Source organism: Orycteropus afer, unplaced genomic scaffold (assembly GCF_000298275.1).
Source record: "Orycteropus afer afer isolate SDZICR_OR568_19922 unplaced genomic scaffold, OryAfe1.0 scaffold00093, whole genome shotgun sequence".
In the NCBI taxonomy this organism is placed as follows: Eukaryota; Metazoa; Chordata; class Mammalia; order Tubulidentata; family Orycteropodidae; genus Orycteropus; species Orycteropus afer.
This window is the reverse complement of record NW_006921680.1, coordinates 8,935,382-8,945,096: the sequence shown is the minus strand read 5'-3', so window position 1 is coordinate 8,945,096 and position 9,715 is coordinate 8,935,382.

Below are 9,715 nucleotides of genomic sequence, written 5' to 3'. Positions count from 1 at the left end.
ATAGCTACCTCTCCTTGGGTTTCTGAGGAGATACACTATGGAAGTAAATTGCATAGTCTTCCTTCTGAGGAGTGGCTGGTGTGTTTGAACCATCAGCCTTCTGGCTAGCAGTCAAATGCCTTAGGCACTGCTCCACTAGAGTGCCCATATACATATACATATACATATGTATGTGTATGTGTGTGTGTGTGTGTGTGTATATAACCAAACCACTGCCATTGAGTCAATTCCAATTTATAGTTACCCCCACTGGGTTTCCAAGGCTTTAAATCTTTAGAAAAGTAGATTGAACCACCAACCTTCTGGTTAGCAGTCAAATGCCTTAGGCATTATACCACTGGAGCTCCAAATGTATATTATATATTATTATTACATTATATGTTAATAATATAGAAATATTTATTATATATATTATAACGAGCTCTGGTGGCATAGTGCTTAAGGCATTTGACTGCTAACCAGAAGGTTGGTGGTCCAAATCCACCAGCCACTCTGCAGAAGGAAGAGCAGGCTTAACAGAATATTGCTGAAGTCTTTGTTTACTATCTCCTAACAAAAACTTGCTCTTGCTAACCTTTGGGCCAATCTTGGCTTCCTAGAGCCTTATGCCTTTTCCTTACTCCAAGTTTCACTGAATGAAACAAACCTGTCTTGGAGATAGTATAGCCACAATATTCCTTAGAAGGAAGAACGGCCAGACTTTATCTCATACTTTGGCTTGTTGTCAGAAGTGACCAGTCCCTGGAAAAGGATCTCAAGCTGGGTAAAGTAGAGGATCAGTGAGAAAAGGAGAAGACCCTCGATGAGATGGATTAAAACAGTGGCTAGGAGAATGGGCTCAAACTTGGCAATGATTGTGAGAATGGCACAGAGTTGGTCAGTGTTTAATTCTGTTGTATGTAGGATAGCTATGAAGCAAAACCAACTCAACAACACATAACAAGTTTCACGGAAACTTCATTTTTAACAAGGCAGCAAAACCTACTTTAATTAGATAACTCCCAAGGTCAAGGTCAACTCCCTTGGATCATTGATTTAATCCTCACTCTCCATGGAGCTTTTCCTATATGTAGCTATCATACTACATTTCCCAATGACCTAATTGAAGAAGAATATCCCATATATTTTCCTTTTGAGAAAATAATCCACCACCATTTTAGTAGTGATGCTACTAAGGTCTCTCTAGGATCTATCTCTGTCCCGAACTCTACATTTTTGGCTCTCCTTTAATCTGAACTTATCCTTTTATGTCAAGGTAATGGAAACGTATATTGTCATTTTTTTTTTTCTAGTGATACTTTGAATCACTCAGGTATTTAAAAATTATGCCAGTACCACTGATTATAAGTTGGTAAGGGAAGAAGTGTGTCCTGTTCAGGTACTGAGCTTTGCACCACAGAAGCCATGGTGAACCACATCATCCCAATCCTTGTCCTATTGCAATGTAATTCTGTGTATTTACAGTTCAATTTAAAGACCACTACAAAATTTCCACATGCCTTACAAAGGTGCCTGGAGACAAGATAATTCAATTTCTTATCCCCAAATCATTCTGGAAACTTTCACTGCCCTCAAAAAGCAATTGCATAGATTTTATACAGTGTTTAAACACTGCATATTAATCATACTATATAGTTATCTTACTGATCATATTCTTTACTTTTCCCATATTCTCATCTGCTCACACTCATTCTGTCTTGTCATTCTATACTGGTTCATATCTTTTGAGAAAAGGTCTGTTATACCCCAGACCTTTAACACACATGATTTCTAATCCTCACCACACACTCCTCTTGCAGGTAAGGAAACTGAGATGCAAGAAGGTTAAATAATTTTACTAATGCCATAAGTCTAGTAAATATTTGGAGTACCCACTAATACACTGCCACAGAGTCAATTTTGACTCATAGTGACACTTTAGGATTTAGTAGAACTGCCCCATGGTGTTTCCAAGGCTGTAAATCTTTACAGAAGCAGACTTCTATGTCTTCCTCCTGTAGAACAGCTGATAGGTTAGATCTACCAGTCTTCTGGTTAGTGGTCAAGCACCTAACCTCTGCTTCACCAGGATTCCCTAAGGACCAGAACTAAGAATTTTGAATTTTTTACCAAGTATTTCTGACTCTGAGGATAATAATTTCCTCATGGCTCAGTGATTTAGACTTATCAATATATTAACTTCCATAACCTCATTTGGGGGAGCTCATTTTGATATAAACCTGTGTTCCATGATGCTCCCCAAACTCACCATTGGTTATGTTCTGTTCACAATGATTCCTTCAATCATGTTATGCTTTATAGTTTCTCAGAAGAGTTTTACATAAATAATCTCATTTTATGCTCATGGGAAATCTGAAGAGCACTGGGGAGGTTTTACAACTCACATTTTTCCAGAAAAAAAGAAGTCCATAGGTTAAAGGATTTGCTGAAACTATCACAATTTATAAGTAACAAATTCATGACTAGGCTTCATATCTTCTGACTTATGTCCAGAACTCCAAAGCCTTCAATACCTCATACCATTATCTGCACCCATAGTAATAGTTTACATGTTATTAGTCCACATTTTACTGTCTGAAAATTCTGGGGCTTAAAAACATACCTTCATTTACATAGAACTTAATTTTTTCCTTGAAGTTTCATTTATGCCTGATAGTAGAAAGAATTTGAACCACATCTAGGAAAAGTAGCCAAATTCCATATTACTCTTATTACACTTTCTGATTGACCCTCTTTTATCTATGGAGCTTTTCCACTTTTATGTTTACTCTTTGGACTACTGATCTATATAAAGGTGTTTGGCCCAGCAAAACTGGCACCTGCTTGCTGTCCTCATAAAATGTGGTTTGGCCATTCTGGGCTTTGCACACTGACCTTGAGTGTCTGCTTACATGTGAGCCTCTTGTATGGCCTTCAGCCAGAAAGTCCAACTTGTGCCTATTGTGTCCCATTGGTTCCAACCAATTATCTTTTAGTCAGTTCTCTGGACTTCAGTGGAGAAAAATAAATATAGAATGTCCTCTTATAGTGCTCAGGGCTGCTGAAGACATGAGAACTTCCTCAAGACCTGTTATTGAAGACATACTCCAAGACTGACACACACTGATTGAGAGAAACCCTTTCCACAGGCCTTCTGCCATCCTAGACTTCCTCCAAGATACAAAATATGGGGACCCTCTGTTCTTGGACCCTAGCAAACCCACCAAGTGTTATTTTCCTCATATGCCCCTCCTCCAGTAAGATTTGATCAGTATCAATTGCATTGATTAATTATTTTAACAAATGTACTCCCTGGAAGGAAATTTGGGCAATCTATTTCTTTAGTGATACTGACTTGGAAACCCAAGGAGGGGTCGTTGTGAGTCAGGTCCGACACAACAGCACATAACAACAACAACATATAGCACTTATTAATTTTCAGGAAGTATTCCAAGAAGTTCTACTATTATTAACCCTATGTTACAGATGAGGATGTCAGCCAAATAGTGGCTAAATAACCTGTCTTGCATCACAACTAGTAAGCAACAGAAATAGAATTTGAACCTTGGCAGTCTGTCTCCAGCATTTTCCCCTCTACTGCTAACAATGCTACCTCTTCAGTAGTTACTGTGTACCACTTCAGCCTGCTATAGTGCCTAATAATAGCTAATATATACTGAGAGATTTCTATGAACTATGCCTTTTGCTAAGTGCCTAACAGAAAATAAATCATATTGTTTTATTAGTTTAATTTTTACAACCACCATATTTTATTAGGTAAATACCATTATCATTTCTAATTTATAGACAAGAAAGAGGTTAAATATACAATACTGGTAAGTCCTTCTTGACTTCTCTAGTTCAGAGATTCCTTCAAGAAAGTGAACAAATACATGTTGAAATCTAAATACTTGAATGCATTTAGAACTATGTTAATGGTTTGACTAAAATTGATGTTTTAGAAATTTTAAAAATGGAATTTTAATTGTAAGATTGTTAAAGACAAGACTAAGATAATGTCTCACTCTATATGGTAGCCTGTCCTATAATGTAAGATCCCATTAATACAGTAGAAAAGTTAGGACATGATGGATAATAAGATTGACCTATGTGAAGTATATTAACTATACAAGAGTAAAGAGAACCTTAAGAAGATGTTATTTATAAAATTTGCCCAAATTATATCAGAGGCTATTTCTCATGTGAAATAGTGCTTTGCACTTGTCTGGACTATTTCATCTCCATAAGAACCTGTCCTTGTGGGGATGGCTATATTTACATATCAAGAGATAGATGGCGCTTTCAGAGTGGGAAACAGTTTAGAACATACTGTTAAAGTATGTTCTAAAATATAACAGTATCAAGGCCAGTGTGCTTCCAACAATAGACATTTTATAGTTAAAGTCAATATATTCAACATATAAGGGTTATAGTTTAGACAGTTCTTACCTAAATATGTTTCAATCATATTGTTTGGCAGGGTTTTTGAAAAGAAAAAACAGTGAAAACATTTCAGAGAATAGATCTGGAATTTTCATTAAGTTAACTATTTTCAATATCTTAGAAAAATCAGTTTTATTATCTGTAACATATTACAAAAAAAAAATTAAGCTCTAAGTTATGGATAGTCCTCACTATTAACTTTACTTTCTTAACACATAAAGCAAGCTTTCAAGAAAGCCAAAATGCTTGCAATATAATTAAGGAAAATCATTCATTATAATATAACAGAAAACTTTCTCTTCTGGTCAAAATGGAGTAACAGAAACTGGGTACCCTACTGCATAAAATTACCAAAAATGGGAAAAAGTTTTCATGAAGCTGGACAACAGGCAAAAAGGAAAATGTTATCTGGGTGACAGGAAGCAAATAAAATGAGTCATTTGATTGTTCCAGCTCATTGCCTTTAGATTTCCCACCTGAGGTGCAAGAATAGGGAACCCAGGGGAAACTCAGGAGACTCCCTGAGTTGAGGAGATGTAGCTAGAAATCTGGGGAAATGAAGCTTGCTTATGTTCATAGGACATACTACAAGAAAGGAAAGAACTGAATGTAGAGAATACCAGATATCTGCAGAGGGTTTGCCTTGAATATTCAATTGAGTGCTGAGCAATATATGTGTTGAGGAAACACAAGGCTAGAAAAGAACCATTCAAGAAGATTAGTAGTGACAGTTTCCAGCATTCTCACAGGTCCAGACTGGTAAACCTCAAGATTCACAGAATATTGGGTAAATACACAGAAGAGTCTTGCCTCAGTTGTGGGCAAAATCTGCCCTAGGCTGAGCATTATTCTAATCCTAACTAATAAACCTTAAGAGCAAGATTCAAAAGTATCATCCTCTTTCTAAGTAATTTAATTGCATAATTGAACCAGGCTCAGAAACGGTTATCAGAATATGCAATATCCAGGACTCAACAAGGTAAAATGAACAATGTCTGGCAGTCAATTAAAAAAAAAAAAAAATGCACAAATGCAAAGAAGTAGGAAAATAAGATCCATAATGAGGAAAAATATTCAGTTAAGTGAAATCAAACCACAACTGACTACAATGTCAAAATTACAAGACAAGGACATTAAGACAGTTTGTTATGACTACATTACATGTGTTCAAAAAACTAAGTAGAGATAGGAAGATATTTAAGACTTGAATCAAACTTGTAGAGATGAAAGCTACAGTGTCTGAGAAGAAAAATACAATAGACAGGATTAATTACAGATTATACTGCAGAAGAAAATATTAGTGAAACTGTAGACATAGCTTTAAAAATTATCCAAAATGAATACATAGAAGAAAAGAATAATAAAAAAGGAGAAGAGCATCAGTAGACAAAGAATAACTTCAAACCATCTAATATATATGTAATCTGAGTTCTGGAAGGAAACAACAGATTATACAGAATGTAGCAAGAATGTATGGAAACAGGAATTCTCACACATTTCTGGAAGGAATGTAAAATGACATAATCAGTTTGAAAGATATTTTGGTAGTTTAATACAAAATTAAATAAACATGATTCAGTCATTCCACTGTTAGGTATTTACTGCAGAGATGTGAAAGCATATGTATACACAAATGTTCACAGCAGCTTTATTTGTAATTGTCCCCAAATGGAAACAACTTAAATGTTTGTCAACATGAGAATTGAAAAAGAAACCATATTATACCAATACGGAACACTATTTACCCATAAAAAGGAATGAAATATTATTTCACTACAACATGAATAAGTCTCAAAAGATTCCAGACAAAAAAAAAAGAGTGTACATTCTATGTTCCATTTATACAAAATGTAAATTAACCTATAGTGGCAGAAAGTAGATTATTGATTTCCTGAGGACAATGTGGGGGAAAAGAAAAGTGTTGAAGAGAGGGATTACAAAAGGACATGAGAAACTTTCTGGGGTGACGAATATGTTCATCTTTTTAAATGTGGTGGTGGTTTTATGTAATATATATATATATATATATATGCCAGCCACTCCTTGGAAGGAAGATTGGGCAATCTACTTCTGGAGAGATCCTGCTTCAGAAACCCAAGGCGGGGCCACTATGAGTCAGAGATAACATGACAGCACATAACAACACATATATGCAACTTCTCACATTGTTTGCCTAAAATATGTTCAGTTTATTGTGAATCATGTGGTAAGAGAACTGTTTCCAAAAAAACATACAAACATAAAATGGTATACAAAAGATAGTGCAAACTAAAAAAGATTTTTATAATATAGTTTCAAACCACAAAATGGAGCAATTTTACACTTCAATTTCAACTTTACTTTTCACTTACTCTTCTAACTTGCACTTGATTATTTATTAAATAATATTAATATTAAGAAGTATATGGAAAGTGAATATGATTTTACTTTCTATTATACTAAAATGAATTTATAAGAACTGTCTATTCAGTAAATAATCGATTATATTTAAGAGTAACTCATTATCAATATTTTACATTTACTAAGGCCTTTTGTCAAAATTCAACGACTTAAATTTCTGTGATTTAATATGTACTTAATACCTAAATCAAAACTATTGAGGAAATAAAAAAAATTAATTCAATAATGCATATATAAGATGAAAGAAAAAGAAAAAATCCAAAAACTAAATGTAAAGTATAATTGTAAAATGACTAAAAATCTGATCTTTTGTAACAAATTTTTCTCTAAATTACCACACTAAGACAATTTAAAATTTTGCATTATCTCATAACAGGTCCAGGCAACTGTGAAATCTTAGGTGTGAATTGTCACTAGGACTTTCCTACCCTTTACCAGAAGGTAATGCTGTGGAAAATGACCAGTTTCAGGGAATATTCCCAAAGGAAAATACAATCCCTTCTACAAGATCAATGAGAATCCTAGCATGTGAGGAGAGGTTCCTAATACCCATCCCCAGTCTCTTCTCTCTCCAGTTCATTTTTCACATTGCTTCTAGAGTTTCTGAAATAAAGATCTGATCATAACACTCCTTTCATCTAATGCCTTCCATGACTTTGCATTGTCTGTAACACAATATTCTTATTTGGAGTGTGCATGTCATTGTTTTCCACCATGGTGCAGTGGTTAAATCATTTGACTCCTAACCAAAAAGTCTGTGATTTGAACCCACCAGCTGCTCCACAGAAAAAAAAGATGCACAGCACTGGAAATCACATAGGTCAGTTTTACTCTGTCTTAAAGGGGCACCGTGAGTAGGGATCAACACTGGAGTCTTTTTGCAGAGTTGGTTACCCGCTATGCCATCTAAGTTTTAACTACAGAGAACTTTGAAATACTTGTCATTCATTTATAAACATTTATGTATTGACATTATTCTATTTATATTTTGTAAAGATTACTTCTTCTCTGCTGGATAAGGAATTGACTGGAGAAGGGTAAGAAAGAAAGAAGGCAAGTTGTAATAGTAGTCTGCATGAGGATGATAGTGACCTTACCTAATGTGCTGGAAGAGAGTGCTGAGGGGAACTCTCTCTGGAGTGCCCCTCACTCTATTGTTTCAAGTCACAAATCTCCAATAATCTACAGGAATGTTACCATATTTGTCAGTATTTTTCAACTGATAAGATAAAATCTTTATTACCTCCCCTGTGGTTCTTTATCATGCTGTACATACTTCCATCACAGTACCTGACCCAATTCAGAATGCCCCCTGGTTTATTTTCTGAGACCTTTCCAAGAGTAGGTATAAAGTTACTGAAAATATTGGTTAGGGTTACCTCAGGAAAAGTATGTGATACTCTAAGGGGCTAACTAAGAGTTCCGGCAAGATGGCAGACTAGGCAGAAAGACTGCACCAACCCTCTTCAACACAGAAAAGGGAAACCAATTAACACAGGCACAGAAGATAAACTTGGACCCCTTAGCCTTGAAGGGAAGGATATAAAAATGGACTAAACACCAACTAGCAGAAGAATTTGTGTGAAAATACCAAAAAAGGAGACATACGGAGCTGCAGTCTGGCAGCGATCCTGACAGCACAGAGAGCTTGGAGATTTCCGAGTTGTGGTAGGACCTAAAAATTAACCTAAAAGTCACCCTGCTAGCCAGGAACTGCACGCAGGACTGTGCATGGTGGCTGGGGAACTAATGGAGAAGGTGAAGAGAAAGGGGGGCTGAGCTGTGGACTTTTGCCAGTCCAGAGGGTGCCACCATTTTTAAGGTTTAAAAAGTGGCTTGACTATTCTGGATATTTAAAGAGACAGTGCTCTCACAGATTCCTGGGGCTTAAGAACATGTTCTACTTTCCAGCAACCCCAAGGACACTCAGGACTGGCAAGATTGAAAATGTAGGACATTACTCTTGTTACTCTTATACCCCACACCCGCTTGGTGAATGGAGGTATGGCCATCCCCCAATACCACCTACATTCTGGGCCCACAGGAACTCCATCATAGTCTGTGTGCTCAGACAGAGCCTGGGTGCCCTGCCCTGTCCTCCACCGACTTTTTTTTCTCTTTTTTTTATTTTTATCTTTATTTTCTTCTTTTTTGCTTTCTTTTTTCTGGTGATTAGTTTTATTGTACTTGTCTGCTTTAAAACAAATAATATTATTAACACTTTTGTCCTTTTTATTATTACTCTTAATCTTCCGCTACCAGGTCCTAGTTTTCAGCATTTTTTCTTTTCCCTGTGCCTGGTTGAAAAAAAATTTTTTTTTAATTTAAGGTTTTTGTTTTTCTTTTCCCCCTTTCTTCTCGTGATTAACCCTGTGCCATGTTTTTCTTTTTGCATTTTTCTTATTTTTTTTTCATTTATTATTCTCTTCCCTACTTTTTCTTCTAAGTGCTCTATTGCCAGATACTGTAGGTTTTATTTTTTCTTCTTTTTTTCCCTTTATTTCTTTTTTTAGTTACTGTTCCTGTGTGATTACATGGTCTTTTTTTCATCCATGGGCTTTTAGTTTATGATGGTTATTCAATTCTAATTTGTGTCTAACTGAGTGGGAGACAACAGTCCTCATAAGACACAACTACACCCACACCTCCTGCAACTTTACTCACTGAGCATGAGCCACTATCTCCTTCTCCACCAATGGACCAATGTTAAAAAACCACCAAGAAGAACCTGAATCACCCTTGGCTGCTCTTCAAAAACAGTTAACAGAGATCTAAATACAACAATGACATGATGCCTCAGAAACAACAGATCATCACAGAACACAAAAAGAAGCAGGACAAAGTGGTAGAAACAAGGGAGCAGGATATAGACCCAGAACACATCCCTGAGGAA